The sequence below is a fragment of the Triticum aestivum genome, chromosome 5A (genome assembly GCF_018294505.1).
Source record: "Triticum aestivum cultivar Chinese Spring chromosome 5A, IWGSC CS RefSeq v2.1, whole genome shotgun sequence".
Taxonomy (NCBI): Eukaryota; Viridiplantae; Streptophyta; class Magnoliopsida; order Poales; family Poaceae; genus Triticum; species Triticum aestivum.
The window spans coordinates 468,617,210-468,641,098 of record NC_057806.1 but is presented as its reverse complement, the minus strand read 5'-3'; positions in this window follow the sequence as shown (position 1 = coordinate 468,641,098).

Genomic DNA, 23,889 nt, shown 5'->3' with positions numbered 1-23,889 from the left:
GTAATGTACAGATCCAAACTTATGTGTCTCAAGAGTAGCATCTGGGATCTCCTTGTACATGTGTGCCATTGTGTTGTGATCCTTCTTCCTGTTGGCATAGACATCCAAGTCATCTTCACTCTCTTTTGGGGCATTGATCAACTTCGCCCATTCAGCAACTGTGGACTGGTACCTCGTATCTTCAAACATCCAGACAATCCTTCCATCTAGGTAGAAATGAGTTGTGGAGTGGAACTACATGATGAGCTCATCATTCCATTTTGTGTGCTTCTGAGCCACAAACTCATCGACTCCACAAGCCTTGAAACTATCATGTACACCTGGATAGTGATCCTCATTCTCCTTGATGTAGTCCCAGTCGACCCATCTCATGTCACACACTATGGGCTTCTTGTCAAGCAAGATGGTCTCATAGAAGTCCTGCTGTTCCTTTGTATGGAACATGTAGTCCACAGCAGTCCTCCTCCTGGTGGCATATGGATCAGACTCACTCCATAGCCTCAGACCTGAGTCCTTCCTGATCTTCATGTTCTCGGCAACTGGATGAGCATCATTGTGATCTGGGATTTTTGGCTTCAGCTTCCTCAAGACATGTGACTCATCGTCTTCTTCTTCCATTTCAGCTTCAGGCACTGGGGCCTTGTTCTTTTCCTCAACATGGATGTTCCTAGTGCTCCTCTTCGGTTTTGGCTTTGGAGCTGGAGCAGCAGCCTTTGGAGCAGTCTTAGGCTTAGATGGAACAGCCCCTGCCCTGATGGCATCACCCATAAGCTTCTGAGCTTTAGGTGCTGGTGCAGCATCTTCTTCCTCTTCCTCTTCAGAATCTCTCATGATTGAGGATCTCCCAAGCACTCTAGCAGTGGTCTTTTTGACCCTCTCCTTCCTCTTCTTCCCTTCTGTAGTAGCCTCTTTGGGTTCAGATTCCAAAGGGACTTGAGTAGATGCTCTGGCCTTAGACATTGGAATTCTCTTTGCAGGAACCTTTTGCTTCATGCCTAGCTTGGTGGCTATAGCAGTGCTATACTCCTTCTTAACCACTTTCTTCTTGGAAGTGGCCTCATCCTCAACAGCCACATAGTCTTCATCCTCAGATTCAGAGGTCTTCTTCTTTCTGGCCCTGGTGGCAGCTTTGGGTAAGTTGCTTGGGGTGCTCCTGCTACCATCATCTGAACTGCTAGAGGGACTAGTGCCCTCACTCAGGTGAACCTGCTCCTCTGACCTGTTCTGGCTGTCACTCTGATCAGACATATTGCAAACACTGACATTAGACCCTGTGAATAGATACAGATGAGATAGAGTGGATGAGCATCACACCATGCAGAGGTTTTTGCAAAAGAATGAGTCAAAAAATTAGTTTTAGTTTTCCACAGAAAGCATTTCGGATCAACCGATTTGTAAACTCGGTGATACTGAAGCAGCTATTGGAACCTAAACTAGTGAACTCAGTCAGACCGAGTCATAGTTCGGTGGCACCGAGACTGCTAGGGTTTCACAAAGTCCTGAACTCGGTCAAACCGATTTGCAATTCTCGGTCAGACCGAGAACCACATGTGCAATGGCCTAAGCTGAATCGATGGTACCGAGTTCCACAACTCGGTGGGTCCGAGATGGTTTCGGCAGAAACCTAACCCTAAATTCTTAATTCACGACTAAACTACAGAGTGTTTTGACTGGATAGAATGATCTCAATCGTGGCAAGATACATGGCAAAGCAATGTGCTGGGGAATCGGAGATAGAACAGCATAGTTATCAAGTTCATACCCTAGTTCAACGGAGAACTCGCTACGGCTGCAACGGCGGGGTTGATTCCCGTTGACGGCGGCGGAGACCAGCGGCATGAGGCGGCTGGCAATGAGGAAGACGATCCGGAGACCCTGGAGGCAGAGCGGGCTAAGCGCGGGTCGAGGAGGTTCGGAAAGTTTTCCAAAATTTGACACGTGGGTATATATAGCCCGACACTGTCGGTGTGACCGAGTGGAAAAACTCGGTGGCACCGAGATTCATAACTGCAAGTAGTTACTAAAACTCGGTGTGACCGAAAGGTTCGAATTGGTTGCACCAAGGTAGAAAACCTAGATCGACTTAGTGATCTCGGTATGACCGAAATGGGTGAATCGGTCAGACCGAAACGCACAAAGAAGTTTTGGAAGTTTAAGTCTATGACGAATCGGGGACTCCGAGTGCTCCTCACACAGAGTGGTTCGAATCTGACTTGATCAAATTTTGTGATGCAGCATGAATAGAGTTTGAGACGAGAAAAGCATAGATAGCTAGAGAAGGTTCTTGGGCATTCTTGTCCATCCACTTGGCCAAAAGAAAAGGAAACCAATCAATCAAAATAACAAGTGGATGTCCTCGAATGAGTAAATTATGCAACCAACATGCTCACACAATAAAATGGCAAATGAAATATGTGGCAAAGCATGCACAAACAATTCTAGCATCTATCAAGCAATTGGCGATGACTAGATCATCTATATATGATTATATTGACTTAGGAGTCAAATGAGAACATTTGATCATAGGTCATACTCATCGTTTAAGCACAAGTGGGGTTACCACTTTTACATAAAGCATTGTTTTGTTCACACCATTAGAGTTGCTTTAACTCAATTGTTAGATTAAAGCTCCCCCTAGATGTGAGATCCCCCCTAAGAGGGATGAACTAACCTTGGGTTTTGTCGATGATGACTTCATGTAGGTGTTGAAGATGTGGATGCTCTATGTCGATGTAGATCATTTGAAGCTATCCTTTGGAGTGAGTTGCACTTTCAATACCTACACGGGTTAGTCCCACAAGGAACAAATAAGGATATCAATAGGCATAGAGTGATGCACACACAAGATGATGTCTATGAAAGTTTTAGATTACCTTGTCCCTTGTCTTACCAACAAGAGGGTTTGTGACTCCTTGAACTAGTGCAAGATGTGGAAGTCGATTGCACTTGTTCTTGCCAAAATGATAAGAGTGAAGTATATTGGCGAAGTCACCCTCAAGGACTCTCTAGTTCTTCTTCTTCGGGATCCACACCATCTTGATGGGAATCCTCGGGGTTGTAGTTGTACTTGATGAAGTGGAACTTGATGTAGTCTTGGGAACCCACTTGACCAAGGCCTTAGGAGCTTCTTCAAATGCATCAATTTCCTCTTGAAGCTTGTCCTTGCCTTTTTGCTTGTGGTCTTGTGGTGGAAGATCATCTTGAGCTTGTGTCCCTTTGGATGAAGTAGGATCATACTTATCTTGTTGAGGAACAAACTTTGTCTTGGGGAATTGATCTTCTTCCCACTCAACTCCATTGGCATTGAACTTTCGTTCAAAACCAATACCTTGATTCTTCCGGTGCCTTCCTTGCTTGCGTACAATTTCCTCGAATTGCTTACCCCCGGCAAGGCTCTTGTAAACACCTTTATCTATAATTCCCTTCAATAAGCTATTTTCTTGCTCAAGTGTAACTTGGCTAAGAGAATCATTAGTGGAATCAAGAGAACTACTAGAAGCAACAACATTGGATTTAGCATGATTATTGTTACTACTAGAGGAAGAATCTTTCTTGTTCTTGTTACTAGACTTGACTTGAGGCATGTAAATGGATAAGAGTAAACGCATGGAAATGTAAGAAGAACTTTTCTTGCGAAGATCATCATTGATTTCCTTTAAGAACTCATGCTCTTGCTCAAGATTGATCTTCTCAAAACGTAATTTCTCATGAGTCCTTAAAAGTTCTCGATGATCTCCTAAGATAGTTTCATGAGCTAACTTAAGAGTGTTTAGTTCTTTAGTTAGAGACTCAATCTTCTCCTTATCATTGTCATTCGTTTCATTATAGTATTCATCACTATAGTTGTCAACAAGTAACTCATCATCACCTAACAAGTCATCTTCATCACTATTGAAATCAACATACTCGGGGTGTGATACCTTTGGACCTTTGGCCATGAAGCATCTTCCAATTCCTTCATTTGGTGAATCAAATATGTCATGGGAGTTTGTTGACACAAGTGCTAGTCTGGCAACACCTTCACCTTGAGTATATTCGGAGTCAGAGTGATAGCTTCTCTCGGAGTCATTGTCGGAGTCAGAGCCGGATACCCATTCACCAACATGAGCTTGATGTCTTCGCTTTGTGTAGCTCCTTGATGACTTGTCCTTCCTTTCCGAATCCTTGCTTCTCCGAGGGTGTCTTCGTTCATATCGATCATCCCTACTCCTTCTCTCCCTTGATGGTGATTCTTCTCTTCTACTTCTTCTTTTGGGAGAATCTTCTCTTCTCTTGTGGGGAGCCGTACACTCATTGGAGTAGTGTCCGGGTATTCCACAATTGTAGCAGTTTCTCTCTCGACTAGAAGATCTTTTGTCATTGTAGGACCTTGACTTGGAATTTCTCTCTTTGCTTCTATTCTTGTAGAACTTGTTGAAGTTCTTCACCATTAGGCTCAATTCTTCATTGAAGGTTTGTTTCTCACTTGATGATGTGAGGGCTTCACATGAGGCTTTGTAAGCACCACTTGACTTGTTATGGAGCTCCTCCTTATCCTTGAGTGACATCTCATGAGAAACAATTCTTCCAATGACTTCCGTTGGCTTGAGATCCTTGTAATTTGGCATCATTTGGATCAATGTGCATATGGTATCGTATTTTGCATCCAAGGCTCTTAGGATCTTCTTGATGATGAATTTGTCGGTCATCTCCTCACTTCCTAGGCCGGCAATTTCATTTGTGATAAGAGCAAGCCTAGAGTACATTTCAGCGACACCTTCACCATCCTTCATTTTGAACTTGTCAAGTTCACTTTGAAGCACATCCAACTTGGATTCCTTGACGGAGTCGGTACCTTCATGCATATCAATCAAAGTATCCCAAATTTCCTTTGCATTCTCAAGACGGCCGATTTTGTTGAATTCCTCGGGGCACAATCCGTTGAAGAGGATATCACAAGCATGATCATTGTATTGTAGCATCTCCAACTCATCCGCGGTAGCTTCACGATTCGGTTCTCTCCCATCAAAGAATTCACCTTGCAAGCCAACACACACAATAGCCCAAACGACGGGGTTATGTCCAAGAATATGCATTTTCATCTTATGCTTCCAACTAGCAAAATTTGTACCATCAAAGTAAGGACCTCTACGGTGATAATTTCCCTCGCTAGACGCCATACTCTCCTAGGTTGTGAAACCAAGGATATGACCACCAAAAGCTATGGAAATCGAAGCAAATGGAGACCAAAGCTCTGATACCACTTGTAGGATCGAAAATATGTCTAAGGGGGGTGATTAGACTACTTGACCAAATAAAAATCTATCATATTCCCAATTTTAGTCTTTAGCAGATTTTAGCTAACTTAGCACAAGTCAAGCAATCTTAACACAATTCAAGCAAGCATGCAAAGAGTCTATGAGCAGCGGAAAGTAAAGCATGCAACTTGCAAGAATGTAAAGGGAAGGGTTTGGAGAATTCAAACGCAATCGGAGACATGAATGTTTTTGTCGTGGTTCCGATAGGTGGTGCTATCGTACATCCATGTTGATGGAGACTTAAACTCACGGAGGGAAACGGTTGCGCGAGTCCATGTAGGGCTCCACCCACAAAGGGTCCACGAAGAAGCAACCTTGTCTATCCCATCATGGCCATCGCCCATGAAGGACTTGCCTCACTAGTGGTAGATCTTCACGAAGTAGGCGATCTCCTTGCCCTTACAAACTCCTTGGTTCAACTCCACAATCTTTGTCGGAGGCTCCCAAGTGACACCTAGCCAATCTAGGAGACACCACTCTCCAAGAAGTAACAAATGGTGTGTTGATGATGAACTCCTTGCTCTTGTGCTTCAAATGATAGTCTCCCCAACACTCAACTCCCCCTCACAGGATTTGGATTTGGTGGAAAGATGATTTGAGTGGAAAGCAACTTGGGGAAGGCTAGAGATCAAGATTCATATGGTAGGAATGGAATATCTTGGTCTCAACACAAGTGTAGGTGGTTCTCTCTCAGAAAATATAGGTTGGAAGTGTAGGTATGTTCTGATGGCTCTCTCCACGAATGAAGAGTGGGTGGAGGGGTGGAGGGGTATATATAGCCTCCACACAAAAACTAACCGTTACACACAATTTACCAATCTCGGTGAGACCGAAGTGAAAGACTCGGTCAGACAGATTCAGCAAACCTAGTGATCGTTAGGGTTTTCGGTGGGACTGAGATGCAACTCGGTAGGACCGATATGGTTAGGGTTAGGGCATGACGTAATCTCGGTGTGACCGATTACACAAACTCAGTGGGACCGATTTTGGTAATAAGCTAACTAGAGAGTTGGTCAGGTAAACTCGGTGGGACCGGTCGCTCATTTTGGTGGGACCGAAATGTTATGAAAGAGAAACAGAGAGTTTACATTGCAATCTCGGTGGGACCGATTGCTCATCTTGGTAGGACCGAAACGTTACAAAGGAAAACAGAGAGATTACAACCCCATCTCGGTGTGACCGAAATCCCTATCGGTGAGACCGATTTGCCTAGGGTTTGTGGCAGTGGCTATGAAATTTGAAACTCGGTGGCGCCGGATAGAAAGAATTAGTAGGGCCGAGTTTGACTTTTGGTTTAGGTCATATGTGGATGTGGGAAGGTAGTTGAGGGTTTTGGAGCATATCACTAAGCACTATGAAGCAAGAACCTCATTAAACAACACCTCATCCCTCCTTTATAGTATTGGCTTTTCCTATAGACTCAATGTGATCTTAGATCACTAAAATATAAAATGTAGGAGTTGAGCTTGGAGCTTGGGCCAATCTTTTTGTCCTTAATATTTTGAGGGGTCCACATTCCTCATCCATGCCATGCCATTCATTGAGCTTTTCCTGAAATATTAATCTTGGAATAGCATTAGCTCAATGAGCTATATGTTGTTAGGAATTGCCAAAACCACCTAGGGATAGTTGCACTTTCACTCGTCGAAGACCTTGAAGAACAACATGGAGGCATCCTCGTACTTCAAGTGGATGGCGAGGGCGCCGTTCGCGCGGCAGGCTCGGGCAACCTCGCCCCAGCCTCAAATCATGAAGATCTTCCCGGAGGTGACGACTTCAACTTCCGCTCCAGTCACCGGGGCGTCGCAGTCGGCGTGCTGCAACCAAAGCTCGAGAGGGCCCCTCGGCGGCATCTCGGCGGTGAACAACTGTGGAAGGTGAATCCAAGTGCTCGGGGGCATCGCCGCCCATAGCACGAACTCACACGAGGAGTCCGCAGCAAGGACCCCTGGGGTGACGGCGTGCACCTCCGCGGTATGGCGTCCACGGACCTGGTGCGGGCGGCGGCGCTCATCGCTCATCCCTCTAGAATCGTTAGCGTGAGCATACAAGGGCAACAGGTACCCAGGAGGTGGCCTTTCGTACCACCATCGCGACACTACCGGCCTCACAACCATCTCGCGACTGTGGGACCTCCTCTTCTTTGGCGGGAGCAAGTCGGGATCATTGAGGGGAGTCTTGCCCTTCTCCGAGGCCGAGAACCTCCGAATCGACGCCATGCCTACACCAGCAAGGAAGGAGAAGAAGCAGGAGAAGCAAGGAAGAGACGGCCGATGGGGGCTCCGCCCTCCACGTCCCATTTATAGCCAAGGGGAGGCCAACCGCCGGCCTCCACGATCGAAGGTAATAATGATCTCTTTTTTGCATGCAGCAAGGACCCGTCAAGTCAGGCAGTTGCCGAGGCTGTGTGGGGAAGAGGAGACGCCCACATCCAATCAGTCGCCACGCGTCGATCAAGGCCGCGGGCTATTGGGGCCCGCGCCGCTCCACACTTGCCCTTTGGCTTCGCCTCGAAGCCAAGCCCGAGCGCGCCTTGGGCCCGGGGGCTACTATCGGCGTTCTGGGAACGGGGGTCCCTAGACTTGCCTGCCTGCGGCCCGCAGCGTGGCTCAACCAGCCGCCCCGTACGGCCCAGCTTCACCAGCAAAACATTCAAGACCCTCGCGAGGGGCCAAGCCTCGCGAGGCAGACGACGCAAGACCTCCTCAGGGGTGGCCTCACCAGGCTGGCCCGTGAGGGGCGGAGAGATCAAGGCAAGGCGAACCTCGCGAGGTTCCAATGATGCAAGCTATGACGATGAAGACCCAGTGGGCGCCAGCGCACACAGTGTCCTTGTTTCCTCTTTGTTGTTAAGGAGGCAAGCGCGGGCGAGGAGTTCCAAGGCATCGGGCAAAGGTTTCCATATCGGTGCAACAAGACCAAGACCAGCAGGACGGCAAGACGGAGGTCATCGTGGAGCCCAAGACGGCGTCACCACCAAAGCCTTTGGCAAGAGAAGACCAGTTTTGTCAGGATAGCTTGTACTTGTTGTCTTCCTTCAAATTTGGCCGTTGTGGGATCCCTTCAGGCTCAATATTTGGGAAGAGGACCAGGGCCTCTATAAGTAGGACTAGGCACCACCAAGGGAGGCAGAGCGGAGGGCGGAGAGAGATCAAGATCATCCTCAACCACACAAGCTCGCCAAGCACAAGAACACCTCTCCTCAGGAGGCTGTTCTTCCCTTGTAACTATTCATCCTCAGCCCAAGAGGCAATCCACCACACCACACTAGAGTAGGGTATTACACCACAATGGTGGCCCGAACCAGTATAAATCTTGTGTCTCGTGTTCTTTGGGTCCGTCGAGTTAGACCCTGAGATCATTGAGTGTGCGAGCTAGAGAGGGGGAGATCTTTGTGCGCACCCTAGTGTTCGAACATCAAGGGTTTTGCCGGAACCCGAAATCCGACAGACTCAATGTGATCTTGGATCACTAAAAGTAAAATGTAGAGCCTTGAGCTTTAGAGCTTGAGCCAATCTTTTGTCCTTAGCATTTTGAGGGGTCCACATTTATAATCCATGCCATGCCAATCATTGAGCTTTCCTGAAATATTTATCTTGAGATATCATTAGCTCAATGAGCTATATGTTGTTAGGAATTACCAAAACCACCCAGGGATAGTTGCACTTTCAGGGTTGCATGCTGGAGTCTGAGGTGGCCTGGAATATCTTGGCGTGTGCATCCTCGATCTTGCCATGGATGGCCTCGACCCGGGCCAGGGCGACATCAGCAGCACGGACGGCAGCTCGAGCGCTCTCGGCGTTTGCAGCTGCCCTGTCAGCTGCCGCAGACGCCCTCTTGGCGTAGGCGGTCGCGCTCTCGGTGCAGGAAGTGGCGCTCAGGGGGGAGGGACGCGGCCATCGTACGGGCCTTCACGAAGCGTTTCCACGGTGTCATCTTTGCAAGAAGGGGGTGCGGGAATGGGGATCGGGGTTCGTGGATTCGGGGGTTGCCGGCACTAGAGAAGACGAGCCGGTGAAGCTTAAGGAGGAAGACTTAAATGGACCTATTTTCATCGCAAACGGTTCCTACAAAACAACTGTGTGTGATGTTGTAGATATTTTTTTATTAGTTGTGAAAGACGAATTTGGAATAAAGTGCCAACAGATGGTGTTTTAAATGAATGAGAAATTTTGTAGTACTAATACAACTGGCATATCAAATTTTGGAAAATTTCAGGTGTCATTTGACCTTCTAAGACATTTAAGTGATTTTCTAGCCATTTAATGACCGTAATTGAAATTTGAACAACATGTACATGCAACAGCTAACCATAACGGTTTGAAAACTCATATTTCATGTACTTATGTGCGATTTAATTCCATGAGTGGTAAATTGGAATGAATTTTCAAACATATTGGTCTAACGGCTATGACACAATTAAGCATGGAGTGACATGGCATTTTAATTCCAAAAAAATAAAAAAAATCAGAAACACATGAAACCTTGGTTTATGTAATGTCATGCCACCAAGATGATGTGGTAAAAAAATTGGCATGTTTGAGCAAAGTTTTGAGACACACCCCTCACAAACTGGAGCAACTCACTAGAAGGCTCGTGGTTCCGAGGGGAACAATGCATGTTTGATGATGAATGGGAGATAGCTTCCTCTTACGGCCTTGAATTTTTTTTTCTACATCTAACGTGCACTACTACAATTTTAATGTGAAATTTTTGAAAATTCTAGGGGTCATTTGACCTTTTAAAGACATTTAAGTGATTTTCTAGCCATTTAATGACCCTAATTCAAATTTGAACTACATCTACATGCAACGCCTAACCAAAACCATTTGAAAAATCATATTTCTATACTTTTGTGCAAGTTAATTCCATGTGCAGTAAACTAGAAGGAATTTTCAAACATATTTGTATCCCGACGTGGACACATATGCATGAATACGTATGCATGGAGTGGCATCGCATTTTAATTCCAAAAAAATCAGAAACACACGAAACCTTGGTTGATGTAATGTCATGCCACCAAGATGATGTGGTAAAGAAATTGGCATGTTTGACGAAAGTTTGGACACACACCCCTCACAAACCGGTGCAACTCGCTAGAAGGTTCGTGGTTCCGAGAGGGAACAATGCATGTTTGATGACGATCGGGAGATAGCTTCCTCTTACAGCCTTGTTTTCTACGTCTAACGTGCACTACTACAACTGTAATGTGAAATTTTGGAAAATTCTAGGGGTCATTTGACTTTTTAAAGACATTTAAGTGATTTTCTAGCCATTTAATAACCGTAATTCAAATTTGAACTACATCTACATGCAATGCCTAATCAAAACGGTTTGAAAAATCATATATGTGTACTTGTGTGCGAGTTAATTCCATGTGCAGTAAATTAGAAAGAATTTTCAAACATATTGGTCTCATGACATGGACACATGCATACGTATGCATGGAGTGACATGGAATTTTAATTCAAAAATAGAATAATGATCAGAAACACAAGAAACCTTGGTTGATATAATGTCATGCCACCAAGATGATGTGGTAAAGAAATTGGCATGTTTGACGAACGTTTGGACACACACCCCTCACAAACTGGAGCAACTCGCTTGAAGGTTCGTGGTTCCGAGAGGGAACAATGCATGTTTGATGACAAATGGGAGATAGCTTCCTCTTATGGCCTTCAATTTTTTTCCTACGTTTAACATGCACTAAACAACTTTCATGTGAAAATTTGGTAAATTTCAGGGGTCATTTGACCTTTTAAAGACATTAAAGTGATTTTATAACCATTTAATGACCGTAATTCAAATTTGAACTACATTTACATGCAACGTCTAACCATAACGGTTTGAAAAATCATATTTTTGTGTACTTGTGCGTGAGTTAATTCTATGTGCAGTAAATTAGAAGGAATTTTCAAACATATTGGTGTCAAGGTATGGGCACATGCATGGAGTGCATGCCATGGCATTTTAATTCCAAAACATTAAAAAATGATCAGAAAAACATGAAACCTTGCTTGATTTAACATCATCCAGCAAGATGATGTGGTAAAGAAATTGGCATGTTTGACGAAAGTTTGGACACACACCCCTCACAAACCGGAGTAACTCGCTAGAAGGTTCGTGGTTCCGAGAGGGAACAATGCATGTTTGATGACGAACGGGAGATAGCTTCCTCTTACGACCTTCAAATTTTTCTACGTCTAACGTGCACTACTGCAACTGTAATGTGAAATTTGGGAAAATTCTAGGGGTCATTTGACCTTTTAAAGACATTCAAGTGATTTTCTAACCATTTAATGACTGTAATTCAAATTTGAACTACATCTACACACAACGCCTAACCAAAATGGTTTGAAAAATCATATATGTGTATTTGTGTGCAAGTTAATTCCATGTGCAGTAAATTAGAAGGAATTTTCAAACATATTGGTCTCACGACATGGACACATGCATACGTATGCATGGAGTGACATGGCATTTTAATTCAAAAAAATAGAAAAATGATCAGAAACATATGAAACCTTGGTTGATGTAATGTCATACCACCAAGATGATGTGGTAAAGAAATTGGCATGATTGACGAACGTTTGGACACATGCCCCTCACAAACCGGGGCAACTCGCTAGAAGGTTCGTGGTTCTGAGAGGGAACAATGCATGTTTGATGACGAACGGGAGATAGCTTCCTCTTACGACCTTCAATTTTTTTTCCTATGTTTAACGTGCAACTGTCATGTGAAAATTTGGTAAATTTCAGGGGTCATTTGACCTTCTGAAGACATTTAAGTGATTTTATAACCATTTAATGACCATAATTCAAATTTGAACTACATCTACATGCAACGCCTAACCAAAAAGGTTTGAAAAATCATATTTTTGCGTACTTGTGTGCGAATTACTTCCATGTGCAGTAAATTATAAGGAAATTTCAAAGATAGTGGTGTCAAGGCATGGGCACATGCATGGAGTGCATGCCATGGCATTTTAATTCCAAAAAATAAAAAAATAACCAGAAAAACATGAAACCTTGCGTGATTTAATGTCATGCCACCAAGATGATGTGGTAAAAAAATTGGCCCATTTGACGAAAGTTTGGACACACACCTCTCACAAACCGGAGCAACTCACTAGAAGGTTCATGGTTCCGAGAGGGAATAATGCATGTTTGTTGAAGGATGGGAGATAGCTTCCTCGTACAGCCTTTAAATTTTTTTCCTATGTTTAACGTGCACTAGTACAAATGTCATGTGAAAATTTGGAAATTTTCAGAGGTCATTTGACCTTTTAAAGACATTTAAGTGATTTTCTAACCATTTAATGACCGTAATTCAAATTTGAACTACCTCTACATGCAACGCCTAACCAAAATGGTTTGAAAGTCATATTTTTGTGTACTTGTTTGCGAGTTAAAAAATCATCAGACGATGTAAATATCTGGTGTTCAAAAAAGAAAATGTAAAGATCTCGCAACACAACCGGCCCCCACATGATTGGCACTCTATCTCGCGGCTCGAGGTTTGGTAGGTGATTGGCGGGGATCATTAATCAGACACGGTTTTGTATTGGAAACCGTTAGCTATTATGTTCACACATGGATTTGCTGCGGGAATTGTGTGTAATTAAAACTACAGTACTCGTAAATTCTGGCGACCGGCGTGTGTCCTGTCCCTATCGATCAAGATTCCAGCCACCAATAAATACTACCTTGCTCATGTTGTCCCGCCTGCATTCTCATCTACATCCTCCCCTTGCTCGCCCTCTCTCTCTCTCTCTCAAATCTCTGCCATGGCGCCGCCAGTTTGCCCACGCGCCAACAAGGAGTTGCCGCCCCCGAGGACGCTCACTCGACTAGCAACGACGAGGACCCCTACGCGCCGCCTGACGAGGTTGCGCTGGACCCCCCAACATTGGATTGGTTTTGCAGCCACAACAATCTTTGTCTGTGGAAGTCGCTACCACCGGCTGAGAAAGCCAGGCAAGTGGCATTCAAGAAGGAGATGGTGGAGGAGGAAGCTAGGTACCAGGCGGCCTGTGAAGCCCGTGATGCCACCTGGAAAAAGGAGGTGGTAGAGCTTTGGGGGCGGGCGCGTCGTCGTGCCGAGGAGGTGTATGAAGACGGGTACTTCGCGAGGAAGGTCATAGGCGCTGGGCGCCTCGTCGCTGCGTGGAGGTGGGCCGAGAAGCTCCATCATGCCACCGGCGAGGAGCTCCGGTGGGCACTGAAATGGCAAGATCGGCCGCGCGCGTCCGCCGGCAAGAGGCAAATCGGTACATCAAGCGCTACGAAGCGGAGGAGTCGGAGTACTGCCTCCACACTGGGAAGACGCCATGCACCAGGGAGCTGCTGGCGAGGGGCTGCCGGAATACTGGCCTCGGGAGGGATTATTAGTTTTAGTATTGACCGTTTTCAATTTTATGCATTGTACCTAGTAGTTAAGTATCATCACGTATATGTGATGATATTTTATATATATACATCGAAACAACTTTTCAAAATAAAACACGTCCATGAGACCATGACTAGCAGCCCTTGCCTAGGGTAGCTCTTGGCTCTGCCTGAACTCGTGCAGGCGTTCGTCCAAGCAATCGACACGCTCGCGGTACATCTGGAGCGCGATCTCAAGCTCCGATTTGGCTATTCCATCAGAGATCACTAGCTCAAGGATGCGACGGTCATGTTCCTCTACTGCACCTAGGTGGACACCTGGGCCAAGGAGGCGGTCGACCTACGGACCAGCGCATTGGCATCTAGCGGGCCGCGGACAAGGCGAACGGTGGCACCCATGCGAACGGCGCAGCTGGTGTCCGGTGCAAGTACGGCGCGGCGAGCCTCTGGTGCAAGTACGGCGCTGAGGGCCTCTACCCACTCCTGGTGAGGAATGGGGGTACTGACGGGACATGTACCTAGCTATGACGTCGTGTCGACAGCAGGCAAACACCGCTTGATCCGCTCTTGCTGTGCGGCGCGTCGCGCCTCTCGCTCCGCGGCGCTCCGGCGGTCTCGCCATGCGGCGAGCCGCAACCTATCAGCGCGGACGTGCCTAGCTTGCTCTACGGTGCGCCATTGATCATGTTTTCCGGTGAGCTACAGCCTGTCGGTGCTGACATGCCTATCTTGATCCGCGGCGCTCAAGCGCCATGCGCCAAAGGTCTGCTCAACCCTGGCAAGGACGCGCATCACGACATCGTCCATCGCGTTGCCGGGGAGCGCCTCGGCCTCGACGGGCCGTGGCGCCTGCTCGTTTTCCTCGTCGACGAGGTTGATGGAAGAGGCGGCGCTTTGGTGGGTTGGCATGCTTGGAAAAGGTGGATGTGCTATAGGCTGCGCTTGTCGCCTCCGTGCGTCATGCACCCCCTGTGTGCAATGTAGCAGGGTGGCGAGAAACGGGTGAGGAAATGGCGGGAAACGATGGTGTTTTCATAAAACGCCATCAATTAATGGAAACTTAGCATCGAGCTAGCACAAGAAGTAGATGATGATCAGATGAACATGGACCACACTAGGGAACCCGTCGGTGATGAATTCATCAATTCCAAATGTTTGAATACTAGCAAGCGTTTTCCCCCAGCACACATGGCCTATTCCATCACAAACAGGTCGGGTGGATCAACTGAATGCCACGTATCGCACATTGTCAAAAAGTAATGCGTAGACCTTCTTTAACATGTGGTGAAAAATAAAAAAATAAAAAACAAGGAGCTCGAGGTTAAATTAGCTCACGGAATGGGGCATTTCGGTCATCGACACAACTTCCCATCCCGTCACCCATCCGATGGCTACTCCAGCCTGAGCACACTTAACTTGATAGTTTTCTTACATGAGCTACTGGTAGAACAGCTAGTCCTTGCTGATAGGAATGCCTCTTCACATCCTTATGGCGTATCCGGATGACCGCCTGTCTCACAATGGCCAATAGATGTTGTGTAGACAGAGCATATCACATACATCTTATTAGAAATAATCATCTGCATTATTATTGGTCTTCGCACACATTTCTGATTACAGACCTGTTTGCCGTGTATCACATACATATTGTTATATTGAACTATTTCTGTTCTCTTGCCTAATCACAAATAGTTCATCCGAGTGAACCATATGTTGTACATCGCACACACCTTGATCGGGCTGACCGTTTCTTTTGTGTTGCCTAATCACACACAGTTCATCCCAGTGAACCGTATGCTGTATATCCCACACGCCTTCATCTGGCTGCCCATTTCTTTTGTTCCTCCTCATCGCAAACAGTTAATTGAGCTGAACCATATGCCCTACATCGCACATGCAACTAAAATCTGAGTCGTGTTTGATGCATCCTCCATCGCAAACGTTTTGCACCTTTTTTGACGGTTATTTTACACCACCATTTGCGGTTATGTCACAGCACACAGTTTCGTCGAAGGGTCTCTGATCGTAGTGTCACGTTAGCAGCGTCCTGCAGTAGTGAATCTTTTCACATAAGTCAGAGAATATAGCAATCATACATCTTTGAAAGGTAGCAGGTGCATTACATAAACCAAAAGGCATACGTCTATAAGCATAAGTTCCAAAGGGACAAGTAAAAGTGGTCTTTTCTTGATCAGGTTGAGAAATAGGTATTTGTGAAAAGCCAGAATATCCATCAAGGAAGCAAAAGTGTGTGTGCTTAGATAATATTTCAAGCATTTGATCAACAAAAGGCAGAGGGTAATGATCTTTTCTAGTTGCTTTGTTGAATTTTCTAATATCAATTACCATTTTATAACCTATAACAACTCTTTGTGGAATAAGTTCATTCTTATCATTAGGAACAATAGTAATACCTCATTTCTTAGGGACACAATGAACAGGACTTGCCCATCCACTATCAGCTATAGGATAGATTATACCTGCCTCCAGAAGTTTTAATATTTCTGTTCTTACCACCTCTTTCATCTTCGGATTTAACCGACATTGGTGATCAACAACTGGTTTAGCATCAGGTTACATATTAACTTTGTGTTGACATAGAGTGGTACTAATGCCCTTTAAATCATCAAGAGTATATCCAATAGCATCCTGGTGCTTCCTTAGAACCTTCAATAATCTTTCTTCTTCATGTTCTGAAAGGTTAGCACTGATAATAACAGGATATATTTTCTTTTCATCAAGATAAGCATATTTCAAAGTGTCTAGCAATTGTTTTAAATCAAACATAGGATCACCTTTAGGTGGAGGAGGACCTCCTAGAGTTTCAATAAGAAAATTGTGTTTAACCAGAGGGCGTTGTTCAAAGAAAATTGTATCTATTTCATTTCTTTCATGCATATGTAAATCATTTCCATGGTCTAGCAAATATTGTTCTAAAGGATCAGTAGGTGGTATAGCAATAGAAGCAAGACCAATTAATTCATCCTTACTAGGAAATTCTTTTTCATGAAGATTTCTACTAAACTTAGAAAAAATAAAATCATGAGACTCATCACCAAAGCTAACACCAACAGTTTGTTTCTTACAATCTATCTTAGCATTAACGGTGTTCAAGAAAGGGCTACCAAAAATAATGGGACAAAAGTCATCTTGTGGGGAACCAAGAACAAGAAAATTAGTAGGGTATTTTATTTTCCCACACAAGACTTCAACATCTCTAACAATCCCAATTTGTGATATAATGTCTCTATTAGCAAGTTTAATGGTGACATCTATTTCTTTGATCTCAGCAGGTGTTATATCTTTCCTAATTTCTTCATATAAGGTGTAAGGAATAGCACTGACACTAGCACCCATGTCACATAGACCATGATAACAGTGATCTCCTATTTTAACTGAGATGACAGGCATGCCAACAACAGGTCTATGTTTATCCTTTTTATCTAGTTTGGCAATTCTAGCAGCTTCTTCACAGAAATAAATAACATGCCCATCTACATCTTCTTGCAAGAGATCTTTAACCATAGAAATACTAGGTTCTACTTTGATTTGTTCATCAGGTTTAGGTGTTCTAACATAGCTTTTGTTAACCACAGTTGAAACTTTAGCATGTTCCTTTATCATAACAGGGAAAGGTGGTTTCTCAATATAAGCAGAAGGGACAACTGGATCAACATTATAAAATATAGTTTCTTCTTTAATTAGTACCGGTTCTTTAATTTCTTCTTTAATAGGTGGGTGATATTTAAACCACTTCTCTTCAGGGAGTTCAACATGAGTAGCAAATGATTCACAAAAGGAGGCTACTATCTCAGAGTCAAGTCCATATTTAGTGCTAAACTTTTGAAAAGCATCGGTATCCATAAAAGATTTAACACAATCATATTTAAGTTTAATACCTGACTCTTTACCTTTGTCGAGTTCCCAATCTTCAGAGTTGCATTTAATTCTTTCCAAAAGATCCCATCGGAATTCAATAGTCTTCATAAAAATTCCACAAAGGATTGTTTTCCATAGTAACAAGTGACAATAAATTTCAGCACACTATATAAATGTTTCCTTACCAATTTTGCACTTACCAAAGGCGCTTCACTCCCCAGAAACGGCGCCAGAAAATAGCCTTGATGACCCACAAGTATAGGGGATCAATTGTAGCTCTTTTCGATAAGTAAGAGTGTCGAACCCAACGAGGAGCTGAAGGAAATGACTAGTTTTTAGTAAGTTAATGCCTGCAAGTGCTGAAATTGTAAGTAATTGAGTGGTTTGATAGCAAGATAATTTATAACGAGCAAGTAACGATAATAGTAACAAGTATGCAGCAAGGTAGCCTGATACGTCTCCAACGTATCTATAATTTTTGATTGCACCATGCTATTATATTATCTATTTTGGATGTTAATGGCCTTTATTTACACTTTTATATCATTTTTGGGACTAACCTACTAATCGGAGACCCAGCCCAAATTGCTGTTTTTTGCCTATTTTAGGGTTTCGAAGAAAAGGAATATCAAACGGAGTCCAAACGAAATGAAACCTTCAGGAACATGATTTTCTCAACAAACGTGATCCAGGAGACATGGAGTGGCTGTCAAGAAACAAGGGAGGAAGGCACGAGGCAGGGGGTGCCCTCCACCCTCGTGGGCCCTCCATTGCTCCACCGACGTACTTCTTCCTCCTATATAAGTCCACGTACCACCCCCCCCCCCAAACATCCAGGAGCACCATGAAAACATAATTCCACTGCTGCAACCTTCTTTACTTGAGAAATACCATCTAGGGGACTTTTCCGGAGCTCCACCGGAGGGGGCATTGATCACGGAGGGCCTCTGTCGGTGTCGAAACCGACGGATCTCGGGTAGGGGGTCCCGAACTGTGCGTCTAAGGCGGATGGTAACAGGAGGCAGGGGACACGATGTTTACCCAGGTTCGGGCCCTCTTGATGGAGGTAATACCCTACGTCCTGCTTGATTGTTCTTGATAATATGAGTAATACAAGAGTTGATCTACCACGAGATCAGAGAGGCTAAACCTTAGAAGCTAGCCTATGGTATGATTGTTGTTGTTGGTCCTATGGACTAAACTCTCCGGTTTATATAGACATCGGAGGGGGCTAGGGTTACACAGAGTTGGTTACAAGGAAGGAGATCTATATCTCCGTATTGCCAAGCTTGCCTTCCACGCCAAGGAGAGTCCCATCCGGACACGGGTGGAAGTCTTCAATCTTGTATCTTCATAGTCCAACAGTCCGGCCAAAGGATATAATCCGGCTGTCCGGATACCCCCTAATCCAGGACTCCCTCAGTAGCCCCTGAACCAGGCTTCAATGACGATGAGTCCGATGCGCAGATTGTCTACATACAACCGTAGAGAGAATAATATTTTCACAAATCCAATCTGCCGACGCATTCCGCAGTGTGACATCACACCACAGCCAGGTCACCATTCGGATCGTTTTTCACAACCAACCTCAGCGTGTTTCACAAGGCGGTTTCCTTGGCACGTCTTGTCAAAGCAGAGATCGTGTCCCCTTACTACGGGATTCCCATCAATACGGATGTGGGTAACCCAACTGTGCCATCAATTACGACGCTTGGGGGATAAGCGAGTTTTACCAGGCTGGTGGGGGCGCATAGTTTCGTTCGCCCTTATAAAAGGATAAGGGTTCACCTTTTTCTACCCACGCCTTCTTCCTCCTTGCTCATCCATTCTCGCGCACTCGAGCTCCAGCGTCTGATATGTCTCCAACGTATCTATAATTTTTGATTGCTCCATGCTATATTATCTACTGTTTTGGACTATATTGGGCTTTATTTTCCACTTTTATATTATTTTTGGGACTAACCTATTAACCGGAGGCCCAGCCCAGAATTGTTGTTTTTTTTGCCTATTTCAGTGTTTCGAAGAAACATAATATCAGACGGAGTCCAAACGGAATAAAATCTTCGGGGACGTGATTTTCTCACCGAACGTGATCCAGGAGACTTGGACCCTGCTCCAAGGAACAAAAGAGGTGGTCCCGAGGGTGGGGGCGCGCCCCCCCTACGGCGTGCCCCCCTGCCTCGTGGGCCCCTCGTTGCTCCTCCGGCGTACTTCTTCCTCCTATATATACACACGTACCCCCAAACGATCAGAACAGGAGCCAAAAACCTAATTCCACCACCGCAACTTTCTGTATCCACGATATCCCATCTTGGGGCCTATTCCGGAGCTCCGCCGGAAGAGGGTCGTCATCACGGAGGGCTTCTACATCATCCTAGCCTCTCCGATGAAGTGTGAGTAGTTTACCTCAGACCTTCGGGTCCATAGTTAGTAGCTAGATGGCTTCTTCTCTCTTTTTGGATCTCAATACAATGTTCTCCCCCTCTCTTGTGGAGATCTATTCGATGTAATCTTCTTCTTTTGCGGTGTGTTTGTTGAGACCGATGAATTGTGGGTTTATGATCAAGTCTATCTATGAACAATATTTGAATCTTCTCTAAATTCTTTTATGTATGATTGGTTATCTTTGCAAGTCTCTTCGAATTATCCGTTTGGTTTGGCCAACTAGATTGGTAGTTCTTGCCATGGGAGAAGTGCTTAGCTTTGGGTTCGATCTTGCGGTGTTCTTTCCCAGTGACAGAAGGGGCAGCAAGACACGTATTGTATCGTTGCCATCGAGGATAACAAGATGGGGTTTATTTCATATTGCATGAATTTATCTCCCTACATCATGTCATCTTGCTTAAAGCGTTACTCTGTTTTTAACTTAATACTCTAGATGCATGCTGGATAGCGGTCGATGAGTGGAGTAATAGTAGTAGATGTAGAATCATTTCGATCTACTTGTCACAGACATGATGCCTATATACATGATCATGCCTAGATATTCTCATAACTATGCTCAATTCTGTCAATTGCTCAATAGTAATTTGTTCACCCACCGTAGAAAACTTATGCTCTCGAGAGAAGCCACTAGTGAAACCTACGGCCCCCGGGTCTATTCTCATCATATCAATCTCCATCACCTTAATCTTGTTTTGTTTTTACTTTGCCTTTTACTTTTCACTTTGCATATTTATATCAAAAATACCAAAAATATTATCTATCGGATCTCACTTCCGTAAGTGACCGTGAAGGGATTGACAACCCCTAATCGCGTTGGTTGCGTTGAGCTCTTTGTGTTGTGTAGGTACAAGGGACTTGCGCGTGGCCTCCTACTGGATTGATACCTTGGTTCTCAAAAACTGAGGGAAATACTTACGCTACTCTACTTCATCATCCCTTCCTCTTCGGGGAAAACCAACGCAAGCTCAAGATGTAGCAAGAAGGATATCTGGCGCCGTTACCGGGGAGGTTCACGCAAGTCAAGATTTAACTCCCGACAATGAGCCATTTCTGGCACCGTTGCCGGGGAGTCTACGCAAAAAGCCAACATACCAAGTACCCATCACAATCCCTATCTCCCGCATTACATTATTTGCCATTTGCCTCTCGTTTTCCTCTCCCCCCAATTCACCCTTGCCGTTTTATTCGCCCTCTCTCTCCCTATCCTCCCCCTCTATTTGCCTCTTTTTTTGCCCATTTGCTTTTGTTTGCTCGTGGGTTAGATTGCTTGTTTGTCGTGATGGCTCAAGATACTACCAAATTGTGTGACTTCACCAATACCAACAATAATGATTTTCTTAGCACTCCGATTGCTCCTCTTGCCAATACTGAATCTTGTGAAATCAATACTGCTTTGTTGAATCTTGTTATGAAAGATCAATTCGCCGGCCTTCCTAGTGAAGATGTCGCTACTCATCTGAATAGCTTCATTGATTTATGTGATATGCAAAAGAAAAAAGATGTCGATAATGATGTCGTTAAATTGAAGCTATTTCCTTTTTCGCTTAGAGATCCTGCTAAAGCTTGGTTTTCGTCTTTGCCTAAAAATAGTATTGATTCTTGGAACAAGTGCAAATATGCTTTTATCTCTAAGTATTTTCCTCCCACTAAGATCATCTCTCTTAGAAACGATATTATGAATTTGAAGCAACTTGACCATGAACATGTTGCACAAGCTTGGGAGAGAATGAAATTAATGATACGTAATTGCCCTACTCATGGTTTTAATTTGTGGATGATTATACAAAAATTTTATGCCGGATTGAATTTTGCTTCTAGAAATCTTTTAGATTCGGCCGCGGGAGGCACTTTTATGGAAATCACTTTAGGAGATGCTACTAAACTCCTAGATAATATTATGGTTAATTATTCTCAATGGCATACTGAAAGATCTTCTAATAAAAAAGTGCATGCGATAGAAGAAATCAATGTTTTGAGTGGAAAGATGGATGAACTTATGAAATTATTTGCTACTAAGAGTGTTTCTTCTGATCCTAATGATATGCCTTTGTCTACCTTGATTGAGAATAATAATGAATCTATGGATGTGAATTTTATTGGTAGGAATAATTTTGGTAACAACGCTTATAGAGGGAATTTTAATCCTAGGCCTTATCCTAGTAATCCTTCTAATAATTATGGGAATTCCTATAACAACTCTTATGGAAATTATAATAAGATGCCCTCTGAGTTTGAATCTAATATTAAAGAATTTATTTCTTCGCAAAAGAATTTTAATGCTATGATTGAAGAAAAATTGCTTAAGATTGATGATTTGGCTAGGAACATTGATAGAATTGCTCTTGATGTTGATGCTTTGAAACTTAGATCTATTCCACCTAAGCATGATATTCATGAGTCTCTAAAATCCATGAGAATTTCAATTGATGAGTGTAAAGAAAGAACTGCTAGGATGCGTGCTTCCAAAGATGCCTTTATTAAAGCGTGTTCTTCTAATTCTTATGAAAATCAAGATGAAGATCTAAAAGTTATTGATGTGTCCCCTATCAAATCTTTGTTTTGCAATATGAATCTTGATGAAACTGAATATGATCTTCCTTTACCTAGAAGGCGTTCAAAAAATTCGGAGTATTTAGATCTTTATGATGAAATTGATGAAAGTGGGATTGAAAGAAATAAAAATCTAGATGTTGCTAAACCCACTATATTGGATTTCAAGGAATTTAATTATGAAAGTTGCTCTTTGATTGATTGTATTTCTTTGTTGCAATCCGTGCTAAATTCTCTGCATGCTTATGGTCAAAAGAAAGCCTTCACCGAACATATTGTTGATGCCTTGATGCAATCTTATGAAGAAAAACTTGAGTTGAAAGTCTCTATCCCTAGAAAACTCTATGATGAGTGGGAACCAACTATCAAAATTAAAATTAAAGATCATGAGTTTTATGCTTTGTGTGATTTGGGTGCTAGTGTCTCCACTATCCCCAAAACTTTGTGTGATTTGCTAGATTTCCGCGATCTTGATGATTGCTCTATAAACTTGCATCTTGCGAATTCCACTATTAAAAAACCTATGGTAATAATTAATGATGTTCTTATTGTTGCAAATAGGAATTATGTGCCCGTAGATTTCATTATTCTTGATATAGATTGTAATCCTTCTTGCCCTATTATTCTTGGTAGACCTTTCCTTAGAACGGTTGGTGCGATTATTGATATGAAGGAAGGGAATATTAGATTCCAATTTCCATTAAAAAAGGGCATGGAACACTTTCCAAGAAAGAAAATAAAATTGCCATATGAAACTATCATGAGAGCCACTTATGGATTGCCTTCCCAAGATGGCAATACCTAGATCTATCCTCGCTTTTATGTCTAGCTAGGGGCGTTAAACGATAGCGCTTGTTGGGAGGCAACCCAATTTTATTTTTTGATTTTTGTGTTTTTCTTCTGTTAGGGAATAAATAACCCATCTACCCTCTGTTTGGATGTGGTTTTGTGTTTTAATTAGTGTTTGTGCCAAGCTAGACCTATTGGATCTTCTTGGATGATAGTTATTTGATCTTGTTGTAATTTCCAGAAACTTTGCGTTCAGTGACCGAATTACTAAAAATCATCAGAATGTGATAAAATACTGATTCCAATTGCTCCTGATCAATAAACAAATTATCTAGGTCGACTAATTTTGGTAGATTTTTTGGAGTTCCAGAAGTTTGCGTGAGTTACAGATTACTACAGACTGTTCTGTTTTTGACAGATTCTCTTTTTCGTATGTTGTTTGCTTATTTTGATGAATCTATGGTTAGTAAAATAGTTTATAATCCATAGAGAAGTTGGAATACAGTAGGTTTAACACCAAAATAAATAAAGAATGAGTTCA